General features: G+C 41.8%; 1 long non-coding RNA gene across 1 annotated transcript; it reads right to left on the bottom strand.

The window, feature by feature from the left end:
• Positions 1–342: 342 nt before the first annotated feature.
• On the bottom strand, positions 343–7,972 carry LOC142140454 (uncharacterized). The gene is made up of 3 exons (XR_012688489.1): positions 7,894–7,972; positions 3,763–3,816; positions 343–1,832 (listed from the first exon to the last, which is right to left on the bottom strand). It is a non-coding gene; the product is annotated as an uncharacterized LOC142140454 (long non-coding RNA).
• Positions 7,973–26,057: the final 18,085 nt, after the last annotated feature.

The following is a 26,057-nucleotide window of genomic DNA, read 5'->3' as shown; positions in this document are numbered from 1 at the left end:
AATATATCATAATTGTATCATAATTATGTAGGTAAAGATAGTCTCATGTATAATACTATTAATCTATAGTTGCAATGTCATATTTAAACCTCTTTTTCACTATCTAGCTCGTCATTCTCATTTTAACAACAAAACACAAGAAAAAACTAATGATGTCAGTGTCTGGCAGCCACACCTGCTTTCCTCCAGAGAGATTGTGAAAGGAAATAATGATTTGTAGCAGGATTGCTAATGTGTGCTTAAAAGGTACTTAACTTGCTAATTAAAGTTAAGAAAAAAACGTATTTGTGGAATTGCTGCTATAATTTACTAATGTTTATTAGACAAGTATACAGCTAGGCGTTTCATCGGGTTAAAAGGGTTCTTTATTAACATATGCGCCGACGTGCAAATATACAGCAACACTGTATTTCAGGATATGAGTGTACTAATTTTGTGGCATTCTGTGACCTGTTAATTCATGTGAATATGTTATGAGCAGGGTGCACTTATAAGGTGGGTGTTTTTTTTTTTCCAGAATTCCCCCCTGCATCACTATTTTTGCATGCACGAGTCTAACCTGACAGCAGCACAATATCCTCAGAGCACCGAGTATCAGTGATCAGCAGCAAGAAGTTGTTTGGTAATAACTTTGTGTATATTAAAGTAATGCTGAGACTAATTCATATACTGTAAATGTTTGAAAAAAACTATTGAGTTATGGCACTTAATTAGAATGTTATGCACATGTACCGGCACTGTTGTGTGTTAATCAAATATACTCAGAGAGGAAGCTTGTTCAGTCTTCCTCACTGACTTGCAGAGTGGCGGCTGAATGGTCATGAGAAGGGGCAACGAGCGATGGCACTGAGAGGGGGCAGTGAGGGTGGCAATAAGAGACTTGAGAGGGGGCAATGAGAGATATAAGAGTGGACAATTAAGATGGCAATGACAAAAGGAAATGAAGAGGAAAATGAGAAAGTTGAGAGGGAGCAATGAGAGTGGCAATGAGAGGAGACAAATAGGTTGGCAATGAGAAAGGGCAGTTAGCATGGCAATGAGATATGGTAGGGGGCAATGAGCATGACAATAATAGATATGAAGGGCGGCAAAGATAGATGTGATAGGGGGTGATAAGGGTAGCAATGAGAGAGGAGAAGAAGCAATGTGTGGTGGCATTTAAAGATATATATATATATATATATATATATATATATATATACACACAGCACCCTCACTAAATTCATGTATAATCTCATAATAGTAATTCTTGTTTGGTATTACACCAAGTCATCCATAGTTTTTGTTGATGAACTCTTGGGTCTGCCAGTGCCAAGGTACAATGGCACAGTGTGATCAGCAAAAACATTAGTTTCCAAAACCGTATCCACAGTCCATACATTAGAGTTGACATCTGCTAAGAGGAGAATACAGATGATTACACGTGCAGCATACTGTACATTACACATAGATTAAAGGATCGCTGGTCATGTAAATATCCCAAGGGCTCAGAAATCCTCTTGAGGTTCATCTGAAACTTGTTATTTTATGTAGTTTCTACCCATTTTTTTTTATACAAATCCTTATACAGTATGCTCATCACATTTCATTACATCAAAGTCAATGTTTATGTTCCTTTCATAGTTTTGGTTGATGCCTTTGTTTTTGCTTCATATTTTGAGGCGGTTAAGAAAGTGGAAGCAGAACTTTGTTTATGTTAATGGCTCTTGTTGGCTTTAAAGGATGAAGATCTTGCTCTGTCCTTCTTGGTGTGTAGCTGGGTGGGCTTTGCCCTTCTTGGCCTGTAAGGCTTCTTTCCTCTGGGAATTCTGATTTTGTAGAAAGGATTTCAACTTGAAAAAGAAGACACAAGTTGCTGTTAGTGGAGGTCTAAAACATTAATAGGAAAATACATCTTAGTAGCGCTTTCTGCATTGATCAAACACATTTTGTATTTAAATTGTCTAACCAGCAACGTATAGCAAATTTGTATGGCACAGGCTGCTTACCACTAGAATCTTTATAATCAATGACAAAGCCAAACCACATGACTCCCAATTAGTGATTTGATGCTATCTGTGCAGTTTTATATATAATGTTGAAGGGGTGCTAGTTCTTCTCATGTCCTTGATTCCGGCCTGAATCATATCGCATGGGACACAAAAACCACATGTGGTTTGTGTGTCCCATGCCCCACTTCTTGAACACCATAATTTGTGTGACACAATGTGGGCAACACTGCATTGTAAAATGTCAGGTAATAGTTCTCTCTAAATTAAGGAAGCCCTTTGAGGTCTGTGTCATGATACCATGGTACCCTATGGCTATTTTGCCTTGGCCAACCAGTGGAGAGTATAACAAGTCAGTATTACTGGCTACCTTCAGCCCCTCAGTGTCGCGGATGTGGGAACATACCTCGCACCCAGGCAAATGTCCAGTTATAAAATATTTGAGATTTATAATAAAAAGGTATAACAATAGTGAATACAGCACTATTAGGCATAGGGGTAAATACATACACAGCAATTATAGAGCTTTTAAGAAAGAGCTATTAAAGATCCACAAGACCCTCAGAGACCATTATGAAGAAAGAAGACTTGCCCATCCTCCAGTAGTCATCTGATTCTTCAGTCAAGTGGGAGCCAATGCCATAACTCCTCGCCAGTTCTGGTGTTTAGCTCATGAACATTCAGCAGTACAAGATTAAACACAACATATACAGCAACATGTTCTCTTTATATAGGTCTAAAACCAGTTTCCCCCTCTGCCATAAATTCAAATAAACTGTTGAAGTACTGCACCAATCTTAGTGGATGTTTGAGCAGGGTGGCCAATATAGAAGAAGAAGTAGACTGTACTGAGACAACTAGTCAGAATTAGGTTGCCTACGCCAATTCACAAAGCCTTTATGAACATGCACAACTTATTCCTTCCCTGGTTTTGCAAGAAGATAGACCTATTTTCCTTACAAACAGCATATCATAGCTTCAACACAGATACCTTTACATATTTAGTGGTTAGCACTTCTGCCTCCCAACACTGTGGTCATGAGTTCAATTCCCAACCATGGCCTTATCTGTGTGGAGTTTGTATGTTCTCCCCGTGTTTGCGTGGGTTTCCTCCGGGTGCTCCGGTTTCCTTCCACAATCCAAAAACATACTAGTAGGTTAATTGGCTGCAATCAAATTGACCCTAGTCTGTGTGTATTAGGGAAGGTAGACTGTAAGCTCTATTGGGCCAGGGACTGATGTGAGTACGTTCTCTGTACAGCGCTGCGGAATTAGTGGGGCTATATAAATAACAGATGATGATGATGATTAATGTTTAGATTTAGAGGAAGCTCTACTCACGAAAAGCAATGAGTTTGGGGATGCATTATGTAACAATAAACATAACAAATATATATTAATCTGTAAATTAACAAAGAACTGTATAATTGGCACATTTCCAGACTATTTTTAACTCGGACACACAGGAACCTTCTTGTGTGCCTTCAAGCTAGGAATGTGGCGATCACATAACACCATCCCCCTGCCTAGCTGAGAAAAGAGACTTATCACATCTGATCCGCTGTACCCCTTCATCACACTGTTCCCCTTTTCAGGTTTGCACTAATTAGTAATTCCTTCAAGGCAGTAGCACCATCCAAATTTATCTGATACGTCTGTATTCATCAATTTAAAATATCTTCCACTAGAGATTTTCATTTGCTTTTGCCTGATGGAAAATCGTCATTGGAGTTAAATTATTACAAATAAAATACGTTATTGTGAGGTCTCTTACCCTACAGTTTTGTTTCATATGTTCAGGGCCAGTACTAGCATGTCGGGCGCCCCCCTGCAAAAAATAAATTTTATAAACTATTTGTTCATTCAATAATGCTTTTTCCTTTTAGTACAAATCATATAATAATACTTTAATAAAGAGAGTAATACAAATACATACATTAAACAGCAAATTGCTTTATGAATAATATAAATGAAGAATATGTATTCTTTGTAATGCGATTTTAAATTTTTGGAAAATTAGTTTGGTTGTGCTCCCTTCATCACACAGTGCTCCCTCCTTCATCACACGGTGCCCCCTTGTCACATGCTGCCCCCCTCTCCTCCATCACACGCTGCCCCCCTCTCCTCATCCACATTGCTGCCCCCTCTCCTCATCCACATTGCTGCCCCCCTCTCCTCATCCACATTGCTGCCCCCCTCTCCTCATCCACATTGCTGCCCCCCTCTCCTCATTCACATCGCTACCCCATCTACTCCACCACACGCTGCCCCCCTCTCCTCCACCAGACGCTTTCTCTCCCCTCCTCCATCACACGCTGTTCCCACCTCTTCTCATCCACATTGCTGCCCCCTCTTCTCCACCACACGCTGCCCCCCCTCTCCTCATCCACATTGCTGCTCCCCTCTCCTCCACCACACGCTGCCCCCCTCTCCTCCACCAGACGCTTTCTCTCCCCTCCTCCATCACACGCTGCTCCCACCTCTTCTCATCCACATTGCTGCCCCCTCTTCTCCATCACACGCTGCCCCCCCTCTCCTCATCCACATTGCTGCTCCCCTCTCCTCCACCACACGCTTGCCCCCTCTCCTCCACCAGACGCTTTCTCTCCCCTCCTCCATCACACGCTGGTTCCACCTCTTCTCATCCACATTGCTGCCCCCTCTTCTCCACCACACGCTGCCCCCCCTCTCCTCATCCACATTGCTGCTCCCCTCTCCTCCACCACACGCTGCCCCCCTCTCCTCCACCAGACGCTTTCTCTCCCCTCCTCCATCACACGCTGTTCCCACCTCTTCTCATCCACATTGCTGCCCCCTCTTCTCCATCACACGCTGCCCCCCTCTCCTCATCCACATTGCTGCCCCCTCTCCTCATCCACATTGCTGCCCCCCTCTCCTCATCCACATTGCTGCCCCCCTCCTCATCCACATCGCTACCCCCATCTCCTCCACCACACGCTGCCCCCCTCTCCTCCACCAGACGCTTTCCCTCCCCTCCTCCATCACACGCTGCCCCCCCTCTCCTCATCCACATTGCTGCCCCCCCTCTCCTCATCCACATTGCTGCCTCCCTTTCCTCCATCACACACTGCCCCCTCTCCCATCCATTACCTGCTGCCCCCCCTCTCCTTCACTAAACTCTGCCCCCTGGCCTCTATCACACGCTGCCTCCCCTCTCCTCAATCACACGCTGTTCCCCCTCTTCTTTTTCAACCTTGCTGACCCCCTTCTCCTTTTTCAACCTTGCTCTCATCCCTCTCCTTTTTCAACTTTGCTGTAAGCCCCCCTCTCCTTATTCAACCTTGCTGTATCCCCCCTCTCCTTTTTCAACCTTGTTGCCCCCCCTCCTTTTTCAACCTAGCTCCCCCCCTCTTCTTTTTCAACCTCTGCTGACCCCTCCATTATTTACTTACCTTTTTATGACCTTCTTCTGGCTTCTTCTCTTCTTCTGTCTTCTGTTCCTGGCTCGGTGCGCTGCTCCTCTCTGCACGCTCCTCACTGACAGTGTCAGGATGCGATGACGTCACACCCGACACTGTCAGTGAGAAAGGGCAGAGTGGAGGGGAAGGAGGGCGCCGGCGCTGCCTCGTTTTTTCTTTCTAATTTTTTTTTGTGTCAGCAGACAAGCGGGGATGGCAGGTAGGGGGGGTGGGTAGTGCCCCTCAGTCTTGGGCCCCCCCTGCCCTACTTACCCCGTTTAATGTGTTCCTGCCGGCCATGAATAGGTTACATGCAACTGCGAGGAACACCACCAGTGAAACGAGGGTCCACCGTGCAGTAATGCATCCAAATCCACCAGAAACACTTGGAGCGACAAAAAACATAATGTAAGGTTATTATACTGTGATTTAAAGTGATAATGCTAATAAATTTATATCCAGTTCCCTTTGATGAGCTCCTGGGGCTCCATTGGAAGTTACACTAGGATTTAAGCAGGACAGTCCAAATTTGAGCTGACTGTCTATGCCGCGTAGAAGGACTATAATCACAAAGAATGTATAAGCACAAATGTTGGGAGATCTACATATGTGCATAGATTTGAATTGCTAATTTTGAGGGACATATATTTTTCGTCCACTGAGCAGGACTATATTCAGTTTTATAAATGGAATCCTGTTCAGCATAACAAAAATAGTTCAAAGCACATAAAAAATATATGAGCGCTATTGATGTACTTTTTATGCACCTTTTGCACATGTGTGTAGCTTACCTCTGCTTGACACAAAGATCAACATCTAACCTGCTCTTTAGTTTGTTTAGAATTTTTTTTAGCTGTTAAATAAACTGTTGTATACTGTGGTTAATTAAAATAACACCCCACATCACTGTGGGGTGATCACTCCACTCTTAGCCCAGATTTTTTTTTTTTGTTAGCTTAGCTGTTTGCAGTCAATATCTGTTTCTAAAAAAGTGATAGCAGGACTGTTGGCACTACCCACTTTGGCACCCAGGGGCCTATGTATTATAGAGAGTCCCACCTGGGCAAAAGATAGATTTTTTTTTTTAATTTAATAAAACTCCGTTATCACCTGCACTTATGATAAATGCCGGTGATAACTGATTTTGTCTTCCAGAGGCCGCTGAGCAATAATATAGTTGTCCAAGTGATAGTGACCCAGAGCTGTGAGGGCTAACTTACCACTTTACCAGGCCAGCCTTGCAGGTGTTGTTGACAGATATGCCCTCCAATTTTCAACTTCTCAAAAATTATTTTCATAAAATGTAGGAATTAGTTCCGATAAATTATAGATGCAATTTGTGTGATTTTAAATAAGAGGAGATATATATGAGTGTGAAATTTATTTCACTATGCTTTTGATATTACACATTAAATATTCATATTGTTAGTATTCCTTTTGTGTATTTTGTATTTTTTTGAAGAGTGGTGTCTGGCACATTTTCAAAGATCACAGTGGGTGCTTTCAGATGTTCCAATGTGGATAGAGTGAGTAGAGACAAGAAAATAAAGGTTTGAGCCTTTATGCTGGACAGTTTCAACACTTAATATATCACAAGTATTTAATTATTAACTAACAAGGATTATATTAAAGCTAAATGTGTGCCCTACTCTCAGGGTCAGTACTAGGGTACCAGTCACTCTGGTCATAGCTTTAGCCCTCCAACCCCTTAAATTGCATTTATTACATTTTATTCATGAAATTGCTTAATTTATTTAAGTTGTTTAGGATTTACATTTCCATGTAGTAATATCCATCCATGAATACTAACAGGCACCAATCAACCTGTATTTCATCTCCACTACCTCATTCTCCACCCTGTAACCCATTCCTATCTCACTCGTACACCGTAGGAAGGAAACGATAGGCAGGGAACACTTGAACTGCTGCACGCACCAGGGTAGGTGTGTGTGGAACCCGCTCACCACTGTTACCAGCATTCCCAGCAGATATGGCAAATGTACCTCACTGTCAAGATGTCAGGACAGCCCCTCATAATTGGGACTGTCCCACCTAAATCGGGAGAATTGTCAACTAATGAGGATGGAAGATGTGTTTAATCCAAAGCCCTGGGGTGGTCGGTGGTCAGTGCAGGGACACTGCAGAGAAAACGAAACCCTTACATGAGCTATATGACATCACTTATTCAGTGTTTTAGGCGCCCCCTAAATGTTGTTGCTCTCAGTGGCCATCCATTGTGCCTAATAGCTGCGCTGGCCTTTCCTAATTTGAGACACACTCATTTAATTCTATGCTCAATCAATGGAAGTGCAGAATATTTTTAAACTATTCTAAAAGTTTTATTATGTTACAGATTAAAAATATATACGTTACAATTTAAATTACAATGTTGATATACCGTATATACTCGTGTATAAGCCGAGTTTTTCAGCATATTTTTTGTGCTGAAAAAAGCCCCCCTCGGCTTATACTCGAGTCCCACTTACCTGGTCTCCGTTCTCCAGTCTCCCCTGCTCATCTGCAGGCATCTGCAGCCTCTGTGGATCACTGTCAGCCACCATTTTATTGTAGCCCATTTTTGTGTGTTCATTGCACAAGGAACAATAAAGTTAAATGAAAAGGAGCCTGTCAGTCAAAGCTAAAGACCGGGACATTTCCATCTAGCCCCGCTGGTCAGAGTACCCTGACTTGTCCACTGCAATTATTTGCATCAGTTTTCTAAAGTCCAATATTTTCATTTTGTGTCACCTATTAATAAGTGTCTGAAGATTCCTTTGCATAACTGTGAAATCATTGAAAAGTCTAAAAACATCCCAAACTTCAAGTATAATAAGGGTTAAATCACACAAAGCAAATTGTATTGTTCTGTTAAAATGTTTTTTCCAGCAAACAAAATCAAACTTATCTTTATCTGAGCTATTTTATCAGCAGCATCTTTTGCATTACTAAAGCCTAAATTACTGTACTGTTCTGAACACTTAGGAGTAACTGCTCATCACCTTCTAAAGGAGAATAAATGGAACTGGCACATGTATTTAGTATCCACAGACTGTCTCATTGATTTCTATATTAATGATCTGAGTTGTCTTTAGTGAATGTTATTTATATCTGTGTTCACCTATTAGGCTTGATACCAAGTGCAAAGGGTTTAGTTTAACCATTTGTGTACAATTTATTAGGATATGGGTATATATTATGTATTTATATAATTTTATTGATGTTTAATAACAGTAAATTTTGATATATTTATTTACAACCTCACGTTTGTATTATTGGGAGCCCAGTGTTAACGATATCCAGCACTGTTTTTATTTTTGAAATTTACCAGTAGCTGCTGCATTTCCCACCCTAGGCTTATACTCGAGTCAATACGTTTTCCCAGTTTTTTGTGGTAAATTAAGTGCCGCGGCTTATATTCGGGTTGACTTATACTCGAGTATATACGGTACTTTCAATTTTAATTTTCTTGCTTGTTTAATAAAACATTTGTATTTGTTTGCCATTTGGTAACTTCAACAATGTCAGAGTTAATGAAGTCAGTGATTGTTGTGTAGAAAAGTTTACTTCCTTTCCTGTCTTCATCGTACTATAAAAATGTCTGAGGAAATAAGGAAGGGTGTACACTTGTTTTGAGTTTCATTTTATATATAACTTGTTATATTTAGATGCTGTCTGTTGGTTTATTTTCATTCATTAAACTTGAGGTAAGTTGTATCCATAAAATGGTTCCAGAATGACTTATACTGTGCAGTCAATTCAGACTAAATTTTAGCATCTTAACGGCACCTTCAAATGTAAATTACAAATCCACTTTCAAAAAATGTGTTTTTAAAAAATGCTTTGATTGTAAAACTATCATTCTCCATACCACCACTTCAAATGTCTATTTCAACCACTGTGTCTGTGTGTGTATATATACATATATGTGTGTGTATATATATATATATATATATATATATATATATATACTATGCAATTGAGATACTTTGCCACCTTCTAGTGGAGGAAAGAGTGATGGTTTCCCTGGGAAACCACTGCCTATAGGTGCAGGGAGGGTTGAATCTGCACGAATACACACAGCACAGCAGACCAGGTGAAGCACCTGTGTCTAAGCAATCAAGGAATCAGATAGAGCAGTGTTGGGGAGGAGGCATGAACAGCTATCCTGTGTTCTGGGTGGGAGACTGAAGCCAATAAGTTGCCAATGACCAGTTAGGGACCTAGCTGTGATAGCCAGAGTTTAGGGCTATGGGACTGTGTTTACTTCTTTGTATGTCTGATTTGGTTGCTGAAGACACTACCAAGACTGTTCATCCATCCTGACAAGTATATAAACATCAAAGTGGTTCAGCAGAAACCTGTGTAAGGAGCCATCTGTCTGCACGCTTTTCACAATATGTATATATATATATATATATATATATATATATATATATATATATAAAAGCAGGGTCACCTGGTCACCCGATTTGTAATGTGTAACAGTTGGTAAAGTGGTATTTAGAAAGTAAGATTTGCTGCTTTGTCATGTTGTCATTATGTCGTGTTGCTGCGAGATTTCCTTCCACCAGTCAAACAATTGTTTACAACCAAGAATTTATGTTTTCAGCATTTGTCACTCTGTTGTTTTGTCACATTGTCGTGTTGTCACTATGTGGTATAATAGGTTACTTTTTTCGATACTAAATAACTGTGAAAGATATTCACTAACATAGACACAAACAGCAGTCAGACTGGGGGGTGTATACCACCACTTTCCTACTGGCAAATTCCATTTACTTACGATCCCTTTATATTTTTCACAAGTTAACCCGTGCATGATACTCATGCATTTTTTTGTCAAATAATGTCAGTATACCAAATTTCAGGTCATTCGGATGAGCCCTTTCTGAGAAAATAGTTTTTTCCACAGACACACACACACACTAACACACGCCGCTACACATGCAGGGGCGGATCTAGAAAATGTTTGCTCGCCGGGGGGATGTTAGGGCGGGGCGATTTAGGCCCCGCCCTCTTTCCGACTTCTGAGGCTGCCGGGGGCTGCACAGTATGTGCAGGTCCGCTCGGCAGTGACAGGCAGGGACAGTGTGCTGCCTGGCTGCTCTGATTGTGTTAAAAACACAATCCGAGCAGCCGGGCAGCACACTGTCACTGCCAAACGGACCTGCACATAGTGTGCAGCCGTCGGCAGCAAACCCCTGCTAGGGGGGGGGGGCGATTGCCCCGATCGCACCTCCCTGGATCCGCCACTGTACACATGTGTGTTCATGAAGTAAAATTACCTCACGAAAATGAGTTTGACCCCTCAATTCGTCAATAATGTCAGTATACCAAATTTCAGCCCTTTTTGAGTTTTTTTTTTCCACACACACTAAGAATTTAGTAGGTCAGTTAACCCGTGCATGATACTCATGCATTCTAGTGAAATCAAGCTACTTAAGGTGTTAAAAACTCCCCACTGTCACCCCCGGCAACCACCAACCACTCCCAACTGTCACTTCTCCTTCAAGAAATATATAGGTCAGTGTATAACTCTGCCCAGCAGGTGGCGCTGCAGCTTGGTTGTTTTTTTTTCCCACACACAGACAGACTAACACACGCCACTAGCCATTTATATTATAGATACCACCACTTCTAAATGTCCACTTTGACCACTGTATATGTAATGTGACAAAATCACTGGATTAGTGCTTGAGGGCAGGTATATTTCCCCTAGGTTCTTAACATACTTGTTTTAAAATGCCAGGGAAATGTTATTGGTAAGAGATGTTATTGGACCCTCCTTTTTTGATGGAAAAAAAGTTTGCAGTAAAAGATTTTCGCATGTTGAAAGCAGCAGCAGGCCTGAGCCGGCTTTGAAAATAAAATTCTGGGAGTGATACTCTGTAGAGACTGTTTAAAACAGGCCTGTCCAACCTGCGGCCCTCCAGATGTTGTGAAACTACAAGCCCCAGCATGCTTTGCCAATAGACAACCTGTTGATTGCTAGAAGGGCATGCTGGGACTTGTAGTTTCACAAACATCTGGAGGGCCTCAGGTTGGACAGGCCTGGTTTACAACATGATACGTGTCCTGGGTGAAAGCGAGTACAGGTGTTAACCTGCTGCTCTCATTAATTACTGCACCTGTTCTCTCCCTATTTATGCCTCCCTGCCTCAGTTCACCTTTGCTGGTCATTGATGTTGCTGTTCCTGATATTGTTGCTCTCTTGTTCTCATTTGTCACTCTTGTTAATTCTTCTGTTCCCTGGAACTACTCTAAGCTGCTAACTGACATCCTGGTTTCTTTCCACTCAGCCTGTTCACCTGCACCAGCCGTATTATTTGTTGTTACCTGCTTTCAGCCTTACACAGAGATGCATTATTCAGTGTTTCCAATATTCGGTTTGTATTATTTTCTGCATAATCTGGATCATATCTGCTTAATAAATATTATATGCTTTTACTATACCATGCCAGCTCCAGTCCCCTGTCTCAAGGTGCCAGCTCCAGTCCCCTGTCTTGAAGTGCCTGCTGCAGCCGCCAGTCCTGAGGTGCCAGCTTCTGCTGCCAGTTTTGAGGTGTCAGTTCCAGCCGCTTGCCCTGAGGCGTCATTTCCAGCCACTTGCCCTGAGGTGCTATTTCCAGTTGCTTTCATGAGGTGCCAGTTTCAGCCGCCTGTCCCGATGTGCGAGTTTCAAGCTGCCAGCCTCTGTCTCCAGTGCCAACCTGCCAGCCTCTGTCTCCAGTGCCAAGCCGCCAGCCTCTGTCTCCAGTGCCAAGCCGCCAGCCTCTGTCTCCAGTTCCAAGCCGCCAGCCTCTGTCTCCAGTTCCAAGCCGCCAGCGTCTGTCTCCAGTTCCAAGCCGCCAGCGTCTGTCTCCAGTTCCAAGCCGCCAGCGTCTGTCTCCAGTTCCAAGCCGCCAGCGTCTGTCTCCAGTTCCAAGCCGCCAGCGTCTGTCTCCAGTTCCAAGCCGCCAGCCTCTGTCTCCAGTTCCAAGCCGCCAGCCTCTGTCTCCAGTTCCAAGCCGCCAGCCTCTGTCTCCAGTTCCAAGCCGCCAGCCTCTGTCTCCAGTTCCAAGCCGCCAGCCTCTGTCTCCAGTTCCAAGCCGCCAGCCTCTGTCTCCAGTTCCAAGCCGCCAGCCTCTGTCTCCAGTTCCAAGCCGCCAGCCTCTGTCTCCAGTTCCAAGCCGCCAGCCTCTGTCTCCAGTTCCAAGCCGCCAGCCTCTGTCTCCAGTTCCAAGCCGCCAGCCTCTGTCTCCAGTTCCAAGCCGCCAGCCTCTGTCTCCAGTTCCAAGCCGCCAGCCTCTGTCTCCAGTTCCAAGCCGCCAGCCTCTGTCTCCAGTTCCAAGCCGCCAGCCTCTGTCTCCAGTTCCAAGCCGCCAGCCTCTGTCTCCAGTTCCAAACTGCCTTCCCCTGCTTCCAGTTCTAAGCTGTCAGCCTCCACCTCCAGTTTCAAGCTGTCAGCCTTTGTCTTCGCTCCTTGATTCAGCCCGAGTCGCCACTTAATGTGGTGAGGCTCGAGTAACCGCTTAAGGAGGTGCATCCTGAGTCGCCACTTAAGGCGGTGCAGCCCGAGTTGCCACTTTAGGCGGTGCAGCTTGAGTTGCCACTTTAGGCGGTTCATCCCGAGTTACTTCTTGGTGATTTCCGGTCTGAGGCTTTTCCTAGTGCTGTCCGTTACAAGTGTGCCCAGTATGGGCCGTCCTCCTAGATGCCCAGTATGGGCCGTCCTCCTAGATGCCCAGTATTGTCCGTCCTCCTAGATGCCCAGTCTGGGCCATCCTCTAAGATGCCCAGTCCGTGCCGTCCTTCAAGTATGCTCAGTCCGAGCGTCTCCTGCCGAGGGTGCCCAGTCTGAGCTGCCTCCTGCCGAAGGTGTCCAGTCTGAGTCGTCTCCTGCTAAGGGTGTCCAGTTTGAGACGTCACCTAACTTTGATGGGAACCTTTCCCAACTTAGAGCCCTTCTGAGGTTTTGTGCTTCATATTTTTTCTCCGTACCTAGCCTTGTTAACAACCCAAAAAGGTAGGTACTGTTCCTATTATCTAATTTTGGAGAAGAAGCCATGGAATGGACAAACTCTTTTTGTTGGAATTAATCCCATCCTGTCTGATTTGTAACTCTTTACTGAGGCAGTAATCGGCAAGTTTGTGTCATCTCCCGCAATGCCAACTTGCGGGTCATCAGTGCATCCGGCTATATTTTCTATCATCCCAGTCCAGGAAATACAATTATGTTCCATTCAATTAGTTCAGGCTCCCATTTCGAGGAAATCTAATAAAAGAAAGTGAAAAACAAGAGAGTGGATTCTGTGGTGCCTCAACTTCCCTCTGGCATAATATCTATCTCCTTTCCGCCCTTGGATGAGAACTTCTCTGCCAGGCGACCAACATTGGACCGATTCAGACTTTTTTAACCATTTTTGGTGAATTGTGGTGTCTGGAATCCGCCCTAAGGGGGTATGGGTAATGTCAGGTTCTGCCCTTGTCTGTACTGCAGCACCGCATCAGCATGCTGCTTTTTCTCGGCAGCTCCTGTCTCCTGGATCACATTGGACTTGGTGTTATTTATATATGCCTTGCAGTACCACTGTCTCACCAGAGATTCTGCTACTGCACCCTTGCCTCTTCCCTCTGTACCAGGGTTAACCTAGTCCTCTCATTAATCACTGCACCAGTTCTCTCCCTAATTACATGTGCCTCCCTCAGTTCACCTTTGCTGGTCATTGATGTTACTGTTCCTGATGTTGTTCTCTTTTGTCACTCCTCCTAGTTCTCCTTTTCCCTGGGACTTCTGCAAACTGCTAGCCGATATCCTGGTTTCTTTCCACTTGGCCTGTTCACCTGCACCAGCCGTATTATTTGTTGTGTAGTTACCTGCTTTCAGCCTAACCCAGAGATCCATTGTTCAGTGTCTGCAGTGTTCGGTACCATTTTCTGCACTATCTGGAACATATCTGCTCAATAAATATTATATGATTTCCCTATACTCTGGGCTCTATAGCTGTCATTTTCAGCTCTCAGCACAGAAATGTGACAGTACAACAGCTGACAGCAGTGGCTAAAAGCGTGTCCTCTACCTCAGTGTCTAGTTCCACTACCAGACGAACTAGTCACTTTCTGAAAAAATTGACTATGGCTGATGAAATGGAGGCACATCTTACTACCTCTGAAAGAACTGCAGAGCGTGAGGATTGGCCCAAAGAACAGTGGGTTGACCTGTTGGCACCGTTTCTAGCCAGAGTGCCTCAAAAAGTTATTTTTGATCTGAGCGCTGCAAATCTATGAAAAATTGAAATTGACTCACCTGGGAGTTACATGGCATTTTGTGCGCAATGAGTGCGCTGCTGCATTTACTCCTTGAACAAGCCGCCTCGCTCACAGATGCTCGACCTCATTTACCTGATCAAGAAGTGATTACAGCCTGAGACGTTAGCCAGTCCACAGATGGTGGAAAGAGTCGTCATGGACTGGTATCTAAGGTCTCTACCCGTGATTTTGCGTAATTGGGTGAGTAATGGAGACCTTCAGACTGCTGACAAACTGGTCGAGAGAGCTTGTGGAGAGGTATCTCCTGGCAGAGGAACTGTTGGTTGTGCCTCAGCGCCCATGAGACTCGCGACCACACACTTCATCATTACCTGGTAAGACTGTTTTATGGGAAAAAGTTACTGGATGGTTAAGAGCCCTTAAAAGTGAAGACCGTTGACACTGGGCCTGGATGATGGTCAGTAAGGCCAGAAAGGCCTCAACCACACCAAAGTCTTAACAATTAAATGTTTCAGGTGTGTTATGCCAGGACATGTTGTGGCTAATTGTCCGGTCATGCAAGAACCCATGCAATGTGATGCTGCTTTTGAATGTCATACTGTTTTACCTCTGGCAGAGCCAGAAAAAAAATATGTGTAAATAAAATGGAGGGCAACCAGATAGAGGCATTGTTAGACTCAAGAAGATTAATTACCCTTGTGAAAGCAGGGTTAGTAAACTCCTCAAAATGGCAGTGAACAACTGTTGGTGTAACTTGTATGCATGGTGACACTCAATATTTACTTCAGCAGTGACAGAATACTAAGACCTCTTGTGGTTCATTGGTTGTATAGGTTGGGTTGGTCCCTTTCTTGGTGCATAATACTATAATAGAGAGAGGGTTTCCTCATTTTTGGAAGTTATTGGAATCCCATGTGGTCTCAGGTGTGAAGAGTATAGAGCCGTTTGACTGCACTGATGGTCTGCTGGCAATGGGTGTGTCCTGTGAACTCATGGAGCCGTTTCCATTTGCTAAGATAATAAATAATGAGGACCAACATAAATCACTTCCTATGGGGGCAGGAGAAGCTATAGACAGAACTGAAAGTATGCCTAACCTTGAGGTGAGGAAAGACCTGTTTATGTCAGAGCAGTTAAGAGACCCCACTCTAGTGAAAGCCAGAGAAAATGTAAAAGTCATTAATGTGGAGCCATACCCACACTTGGCCATTCATAATGAGCTTCTGTACCAAATGACAAAAAGGGATGAGGATGTGATAGAACAACTGGTAGTTGCACGCTCATATGGGAGAACCATGTTCGATCTAGCTCATGGCCACATCACAACAGGACACTTAGGGGCAGAAAAAAAACACTGAAAGGATCTTACACAGTTAGCTAATGCAGATGCATTGTCTTGGGTCTTTCTGTGTAGGTGCTACAAGTTTTCCGGGCCTAAGTCAAAACAGCAGAGGGCAGGTATATTTCACATAGGTTCCTAACCTACTTCTTTTAAAAGCTTAGGGAAATGTTATTGTGTCTAAGCTGGTGGTAATCAGGAGTTGCACCTGAGTGGTGCTAGTAAAAGGCTAAAAAGCAGCTCAGTCAGTCTCTCACTGCCTGGGGACAGGGGCTTTGAGAGAGAGCCTGATATCTGCCTGTTACTGTGTTGAAACTTCTTTATGTTTTGTCTTAATTTGTTAGTTTATTTTGGAGTTTTCTTTTCTTTCTGAATAAAACAGACACCAGCTCTCTAGACACCAGCCAGCTTTTCTAGATTCGGGTCACACTGAACGGTGAAACAAACAGGATTTTATACCTGAAACTCCTCCCACAGCCCTAGCTTAATGGGCAGGTGATACTCCCACCTTCCCTTTAAAAGGGAGTTTCCATCAGCTGCTTCTGTATGATCACATTTACTGCAGACAGGCCTTGTAGCTGTGGGAAAAGGCACTTTCAAACCATGTAAGTTAAATAAGACTCTATGCCATTATTTTGTTATACATATGTCCTCCACCTGTTTATCCTTAAACTCGATGCACTGCTGCCCAAATATGTTACTCTGCTTGCCGTTGGTACTCATTAGCGCGGCACTGTCAACCCTGACATGGTTTTAAACGACAAGAGAATAACGATGGGTGTAATCCCGGCAGTAATTAAATCACTATTTACCATATATCAGATATGAAGTTTGTCCGAAGGTTTAAATCAGCTTCCTTTGTAAAATCTGAATGCCCTAAACAGCTGCAGTACCAAAAGACATTATATACTATGGAGACAGTGAAAATAGCGGTTTTAAAGCGGCAATACCTGGAACCCACGATTTAAAAGCTACAGTGCCCCACCCCTGCTTGCACCCTTTCTTTACAGATTGCCAGCTAAATGCCTCCCTTTTGTTACAAAATATATATATATATATATATATATATATATATATATATATATATATATATATATAATCTACTATATAAATGCCTAGTGGCCTGTGTGGAAAAAAAAAAAAAACAAGCTGCAGCGCCACCTGCTGGGCAGAGTTATACACTGACCTATATATTTCTTGAAGGAGAAGTGACAGTTGGGAGTGGTTGGTGGTTGTCGGGGGTGACAGTGGGGAGTTTTTAACACCTTAAGTAGCTTGATGAAGGATGTGACGATGAAGATGAAGGATGAGGTGATGGAGAAAAATGATGAGGTGGTGACATGTGGACAAAACCACGTTAAAAAAAAAAGGGTGCTTGCGTCGGGAAGTAACGCTCTTCCCCTGAGGAGGCCTGGGCTAGGCCCAAATGCATGACAAGAACCTTTTTAACACCTTAAGTAGCTTGATTTGACTAGAATGCATGGGTATCATGCACGGGTTAACTTGTGTGTGTGTGTGTGTGTGTGTATATATATATATATATATATATATATATATATATACATACCATTGAACACTTGAAAAAAAAGAAGAAGAAACCAGAATATAGCATTTTTTCAATGATTTTGATCTGTTATCCAGACAAATATTGCAGCAGTATATATACCGAACCGCTTCTTATTAAATAGGCTTCCCAATGCATACGAGGGTTATCTTTACGGGTAGCAGTTCTATCGCCAGCAGTATCCCTTTGGTATATTGGGCGGAGTGAACAAAAAGCTTTATTGCAATGAAATATAAAGTTTTTGGACCCTTGATAAATATGCCTCTAAGGGAGCTAGGAAGTGAGCTGCACAATGTCTTGGGGCCTCTTCCAGAACCACAGAAAGGAGCATGGCTATACTAGGTGGGTGTATTCTCCCACTAACAGTCAGGCCAGGGCCCCCAGACAATTCCAGGCCCAGGTACTTTGTACCTGCTCCCCCCCTCCTCTTGGCGCCCTAGGGAATACTAATCCACGTCACAGCAATCGTTGCTTGTAGTTTAACATTACAATATCCTCATATTAGAACTATACATTAAAACAATAGTTGTTGATTTTGAGTATAAGTGAAAACGTGTTTTAAATGTATGTCATTCAGGGTCATTTACTGTTATGGTTCTAAAGTGGAGCAATCCATAGCAACCAATTAGACATTTACTCTCATTAGTATGGTTTGTACGGACCAAATTAAGTTAATTGCTGATTACTGTGTTACTTCACATTTACAATTTTGCACCCTTCCAATATGTTACCCCATATGTCTTACCTTACCACTAGGATGTTAGAACTCAGACAGGCATATTCAATTTTTTACTTTTTCCGCAGCGGAAAAAGTATTATCATTATTACGGTAATAATAAGCCGGATTTCAGGTCACAGCTCCCTGAGCCGCAAGCTGAAATCCAGCGTGAAAAGTACCGCAATAATGGTATTTACGCGCACTATTACCGTAAGGACTGTAATAGTGTGCGGGGCGCATTACTTTAGGCTGTAACGCCAACAATTGAATATGCCCCAGAAGCTGTGTTGGTGTGACTTGTTATTTCCAAAACAAACTTTGTGTTTTGCATTTGGCAAAACTATGCTGTTGTTTTGTTTTTGTTTTTTGTTTTTGTTTTTGTATGTGACCAAAAAAAGTAAATTTGATGAAAATGCTACAAAAACCATAAAATCATGCAATTTTAAGCTGTTTTTCCATATGGTAGTATTTTCTATCACATACATTTATATTACACTAATTTAAAGTCCATTTATAGATAAACACTAAAATAATGCAGAATGAAGCACCTCTGAAATGCCCAGGATTGTATAACACAACAGATTCATGACCAACTTTATACACATTGTCAAAGTTGAATAATTGGATGAAATAAACTATATTGATTGAAATTGTTATGACGCAATCGCACGATAAATAACGCACACATACACTTACACATTCACTTGGAACTATTTTAAGGTGAACTATTTACAACACATTTGTTTATAATCAAATGTAATATAGTTTACAGTTAAATATAATAATGTTAAAAGCACTTTAAAAGTATCTAAGGCTCAGGATTTAGCAAATATATCATGTTTAGTGTCATTTTGATCTGCACATTACTATCTCTCATCCTATAATTTTGGCTTTGCGATCGCTTCCTGCAATCAATAGTTATGGAAGATAAAAGATTGAATGATCAAAATGGCATTGTGTTTTAAGTTGTTTATAACTGGTTTGGGTCAGTTTCCTTGAGAAGCACATATTTTCAGCTGTTGGGGGAAGGTGATCCCCTCTTCCCAGAGAAATCCTTTGAACTGACCTAAGACCTGATTTACATTAGACTGTCCTGAACCCTGAACCAATGGAAACATGTTCTATACTGAAACCGGATACTATCAAGCTTTTTTATCAGCTCTTTCTCTCTCTCTCTGAACGTGGCTACATGTGAGCATGGCTGTGTTCCATGGATGTCGGTGAAGCTCTATAAGGAAAATGTAATGTATTCGGTGTTTTCATACTTTCCTGCTTTAATGTAACATCTTTTAATAGGTATCATGTATCCGCTATATTGTATTGTATTGTAATTATTTATTGAACTTCTAAACAAATTGCTTTTGCTAAATAAATTGCTTGTGTTTCGGAAACACAATACAATCGCTTGGGCAATGCTTATTTGAAAATGATAGAATTACTTTAATAACATATTCATCATAGTATGAGAAACCATACAAACAAATTGACCATAGCACATGATAATGATTGTAATAAAGACTTGAAAAATTGGTCCAATAATAACATTTGCTCCCTCATGGGCTTCTAGGTATTGTAGTTGTGCTTCTGATATAATGTTATACCCACAGACTTCGGTAGGACTACATTTTCCGTAAAGAACAATTATCCTTGTTTCAGATCTGAGAAGCAGGGGTAATTTCCAGTAAATCCGAGACTTGACATGGATGTATAGTGTAAAGCTCAGATTTGTTGGATTATGCTCATCTCTAGCTGTACATGATAAGTAACATAAGTTATCACTTAGAAGGTGTACAGTGTCTAAAGTTGGGTACACACTACACTGTTTTCGTTCAATAATTGGCTCAAACAGCCGACATACGACCGCTCGTTCAAAAGTCGGGTCAGTGTGTGCAGTGACACGATTGTCGAAAGTCTGCCCAAATGGACGATTATCTCCTTATTTGGTTGGTGGTACCGTTTAATATTTTCGTTCCAATCTCGTTTCCGCTGTGTAGTGTGTATAAACTTCCGACCGATCCACAACAGTGAGTACGAAATTACAGTCATTGCTCACGACAACATGGCTGTAAAAAGTCGCTAAAGGGACGTCCGCTCTTCCCTTTATCGTCCTAAACAAGGCTAGTGTGTATGCAGTCCATGGACCGAGCGATCGGACCATCGCTCGCATGTAAAATCGCTTGGCATAAAAAGTTGGTCAAAATTTCTGTAGTGTGTACCCAGCTTAAATCTTCCCTGTTATTTGTCTGAATGTCCAATTATGCACCAGAAACATACCACACCCAGGGACATCTGAGAGGCTTTAAGCTTGTTTAGATGCAAAGTAGCACTTTTGTGTTTCTATTTGTCCTCTTCTTTTTTAGCTTAACATGTTTGCTACTTCCACAATCATCTGTTCTAAACACGGGTTATGGATGTACCTAAATAACGGGAGAGAGATCACTGGGGATACCCTGATTGCTAGTGAAGTATTGTGCAAGATCCTATTGCAGCCCCTCCAGCATGACGCCCTTCACCTGGTACAAAATACTCCGTCACTAAACTTCTTACTTTATTTTAGTATTGCAGTTACCTGAGATAAGTAACAGATGTTTTATGAACATGCTTCTTGTCGATCAATTAATTCTTCCCAAATAACCACATTTGTTATCTAGGTGAGAATTTCGGAGCAGATCATTTTGTACTGGGTGAAAGGGGTCATGTTGGAGTATCTGCTAACAGTTATTCTCATTCTTTATGAATGGATCACCTCTAGTTTTTTATGCTAAATGTAATTCCCAGTACATCCATTTGCTGAGCGTAGTTAGAATAATTTTTTTCTGAATATAATGAAGTTGCACAATTCTCAAGTCTCTTGCACTGTACCCTGTATGCATTTTTTAATATTTGTTCTCATTCTCTATGCTGTGTGAGTTAAACATTTATTAAACTAAGCATCATATTTAAACATGTCAAATATGATCATTTGTAATATAGAACTGATAAGTAATGCATTTTAAAAAATATGTATTTGGTGTGGTATTGAAAAGTTCAATGTGAGGATTATTATCACAAGAAAAAATATAAATAATGCATAAATAATTAAAATCAGAATTTATAAAAAAAAATATGTGATGGCTATAGCTAGTGGTGGAAGTGGCTGGTATACAGTCATATGCCATACCGCCTCGTCTCTTTTTGCCTTCATTGTAAAACCATCAAATTCCATTCCCATAAGCTGGGTACACACTACAGGGTTTTTGTCCAATAATCGGCTCAACCAGCCGACATACGACTGCTCGTTCGAAAGTCGGGTCAGTGTGTGTAGTGACATGATGGTCAAAAGTTTGCCCAAATAGATGATTATCGCCTCATTTGGTTGGTCGTACCGTTCAATTTTTTCCGATTAATCACCTAACGATCATGTAGTGTATATGCACTCATGCTGACGATCTCCATAGAGTTTACAGAGTCGGGCTCTTTTCAGCCGATGTTAGCACTGAATGTCAGAGTGAATAAATGTAGAGAGTGCTGTAGAAGGAATAATTCATTTGTTTGTTCTGAGACAGAATATTTCGTTTCAGAGTCACAGAAGCTAACGAAATTCCTTAGGACATGTGGATAGCTATAACAAGGTGGTTTTAATCAGTGTGACAGTAGTGAATGAATGAATATTGTGCTGTCATTCTCGGACTAGAGAACCGGAAAAAGGACCAGATGAAGAGCACAGATCTGAAGGTAAATCGTGTCAGTGTGTACGCATGACTCGTCAGACTGATCGGACATTCAGTCGTAGGTATAATCGTTTGAGATAGCATGTCGGTCTGAACAATTCTTCAGTGTGTACCCAGCTTTACATTTTCCATATTGATACTACTAAATTTCCACTTTCAGCCACTAGGTATAGCCATAAAGGGGCGGAGCGAAGTATTTAGTGCTGCATAAATGGGCAACATCATTCACTGGGCATATGCACGTAGTCAATGTACAGTAAGGGTGAGATGAATTCGAGCACACGTAGCAATGTTGACTGAAGCTTTGGGCATCTCAAAGGTACATATTTTCTGTCGTATCACATGCACCAGCTATAGGTCTATGCTGAATATTAGCGATGACAGGCGCGTATGCAAGCTAGATCATGTGGCTACAATGTAGAAAAGTATTTTATTTACAGAAGTCATTAATAACATCCTAATAAATGTTTTTTTATGGGAGGGGAAAAATTAAAAAAAAACTATTTAAAAAAAAGAGTTTTGTCATTAATGACTATATTATTATTAACACGTGACATTAATTCAGGTTTTTTTCTGTGCGTTCTTTTGGGACTTTATAATCCACATATGTATTGGACTTATCCTGCAGTGTATTGGCTGTTAGAGCAGAGTGGACCTAGACCTGTATTCATCAACAGATGTATATTTACACCCGCTTCTCGTTAAATATGGACATGCATATGCCCAATTTACAGGGCCGGTGCTAGGGTCCATTGCGCCCTAGGCATTTTGAAAAAATCGGCGCCCTCCTCCCCCCTCACCCCGTCTTTCCTTACCTTGTCCCACCACCGCCGCCTCTCTGTTCCGTCTCCTCCCCTCCACTCACTGACACTAGTGAGTGGAGGGGAGGAGACGGAGCAGAGAGGCGGCGGTGGTGAGCAATAGCCTCTCCCCCCTCCCCCGTGCATCTGAATGCTGTGCGGCGGCCGTGACAGATATGGTCAGCGGTCGCCGCACAGTTTTAAAGTAATTTACATTCTGTGGCGCCCTCCAGAGCCCGGGCCCTAGGCAAGTGCCTAACCTTGCCTAATGGGAGCGCCGGGCCTGCCAATTTATATGCCTTTAAAAAAAAAACACAATGCGCCTGATTCATTATGGAAAAGTAAGGCAAAGAAAAGGAGTAAGTTTTCTTCTGAACAAAGCCATGTTACAATGCAGGGGGTAAAAATTAGTATATTATTTTGCACATAAGCTAAATGCTGGCTGTTTTTTCATCTAGCACACAATACTTGATAGCTGTATTTTTACACTGAAATTTAAAGTTGATCTAGGACATGTCCTATCTCATCTCTAAATCTGTCCCCACATTTTACATTTATCTCCCCCTCCAGTGCAACATGGTTTTGCCAAGATGCAAAGTTACTCATTTTTTTGCTTTTCCTTTACTTAATGATCAGGCTCAATATATTTGTGTCGCATGTCTTAATAATTAGGCCTTAAATGTGAATGTGTGTTAAATAGAAGCACATTTCACAGCAGTTTTTACACACAATTACAGGGCAGATACTGATAAAGATTACCATGAATACAGATATGCATCAAAAATGGAAACATTTGATAAGATGATGAATGATGTGTGAGGCATATATTAATGCAGGGTTTTCCAATACACATTTATGTAATAATAAATTGTTAGCTACACTGTGTCATATTTATGTTTATCTAAGTGTACAGTCATGGCCAAAAGTTTTGAGAATGACACAAATATGACTTTTCATAAAGTCTGCTGCCTCAGTTTTTATGATGGCAATTTGCATATACTATTGAATGTCATAAAGAGTGATTAGATGAATTGCAATTAATTTCAAAGTCCCTCTTTGCCATGACAATGAATTTTATCCCAAAAACAACATTCCCCTTGCATTTCAGCCCTACCACAAAAGGACCATCTGACATCAGGTCAGTGATTCTCTTGTTAACACAGGTTAGACAGGGACAAGACTGGAGATCACTCTGTCATGTTGATTGAGTTAGAGTAACAAACTGGAAGCTTTAAAAGGAGGGTGGCGCTTGAAATCATTGTTCTTCCTCTGTTAACCACGGTTATCCGCAAGGAAACACGTGCAGTCATCATTGCTTTGCACAAAAAGGGCGTCACAGGAAAGGATATTTTGCTCAGAAATGGCAGCAGGCAGGTGTGAGTGCATCTGCAAGCACAGTGAGGTGAAGACTTTTGTAGGATAGCCTGGTGTCAAGAAGGCCAGCAAAGAAGCCACTTCTCTCCAGGAAAAACATCAGAGACGCACTGATATTCTGCAAAAGGTCCCGGGATTGGACTGCTGAGGACTGCGGTAAAGTCATTTTTTCTGATGAATCCCCCTTCAGAATGTTTGGGGCATCTGGAAAAATGCTTGTCCCGAGAAGGAAAAGTGAGCGCTACCATCAGTCCTGTGTCATGCCAACAGTAAAGCATCCTGAGACCATTCATGTGTAGGGTTGCTTCTCAGCCAAGGGAGTGGGCACATTCAAAACTTTTGGCCATGACTGTAACACATTTGCCTTGGTTTTAAGTTGTTAGAGTTTATATTGTTCATTTGATCTTTTCTTCTACTGCATTCCTCTACTTTTATGCATTAAAATAGTTATCGGGCCTGATTCATTAAGGAAAATTAAATAAAAAATTTAATAAGTAGTCTCCTGGACAAAATCATGTTACAATGCAACGCTGGGAAACACCCTAGAAAGTCCTAGTTCTAGGATTTCTGTATTAACTTCCTTTGGCCTTTGCTTTTCTATAAATTCATTTCAGGAGAAATTGTTTGTTTGTCACTGAAATCTTAATCTTTGTATTGTTGCTGAAAGTTTTCAGCTGCGGAGGACAGGTCTTCATTACTCATTTGTTTGAACTACCAAAGAAGCTTAAACAAGTTACAAATTACTTCCAATTAAGTAAATCAAAGATGAAGACCAGACAGAATGGAGTCTACGACTACATAGAAAACGTTGACCCTATAGTGCTTTTCGGCATCGGACTGAGTAGGTAAGTGACAACTGGTGGAAGCTCAATGTTTTTTACCACAATTATTTGCACTCTATGACAATCTCATCCCATTTATTAAGCATCTGTTCAATGTCTTTGATAAGACATTTGATGGTGTCCAATGTAGCATTGCGTGCTCCAATAAGGAGGGTAGTTTGGTTGATCATTGTAGCTTTATCCACAAAGATGACATTAGAACGTATTCAAATTTCAACAACTACCTCTTAATGGGCTGAATTTCTGATTGAGTTTCTGCAGTGAGATTTGAATTTCAATATTTCATAAAGCCGTTCCCAAAGAAAACAAATTATGTGCAACTGGTTTAACAGAATCAATGTGTGCAGACCATCTAGTTGTGTATATATTATGAAGTGAAGCAGTGAGATGCTCTTTCACAATTTCCCACCTTTGTGGAGAGGAACTGAAGATATTGTACATTTTTGCACAATTCCAAAGTAAGTAATTGCCTCATTACAATACTCAGCGCAGTCAACACCCACAAGATTTAGTGTGTGATTTCTACAGCTGGAGAAAATACAGTATGAATTTTGCTCGAGCAGAATTGCTTGTACTCCATTGTGAATTCAAGCCATGATAGATCAGTTGCCGTAGGCTTGGCCAATGCATGTATGAAAATCCAACTTTAAAGCTACCAAATTTTCCAATACACGATCAGCAATTTCTTTTACATTTTTTTTGTGAAATTATCAAACATGACAAACCGCTCTTCAATTGAAAATTTTTAGCATTCTACAATCTTTACATAACAAATCACCAGAGTGGCCTGTTCCTTTTGAGAACTATTGGGAGTGGCATCAACTCAGCGGTGGATCCAGCACACAAGAGGGGAAAAACGTAACGGAACAAACTGGAAGTGACACACCGGAAGTGACATCAATCTGGATAATTTCTCCCAATTATGTCCATTAGGAGAGATCACAGGAGGAAGTAAGTTTGAGGAGTTTAGAGGTGACATTCCCAGTAGGGGTAGTAGATTTTAATGAGAGTGGGTAGGTCAGTGGACAGGAAGTAAGAAAGCCAGGTGGATAAG

The sequence above is a fragment of the Mixophyes fleayi genome, chromosome 2 (assembly GCF_038048845.1).
Source record: "Mixophyes fleayi isolate aMixFle1 chromosome 2, aMixFle1.hap1, whole genome shotgun sequence".
In the NCBI taxonomy this organism is placed as follows: Eukaryota; Metazoa; Chordata; class Amphibia; order Anura; family Limnodynastidae; genus Mixophyes; species Mixophyes fleayi.
Note: the sequence above shows the minus strand (reverse complement) of the source record. Positions and strands in the feature narration are given on the sequence as shown.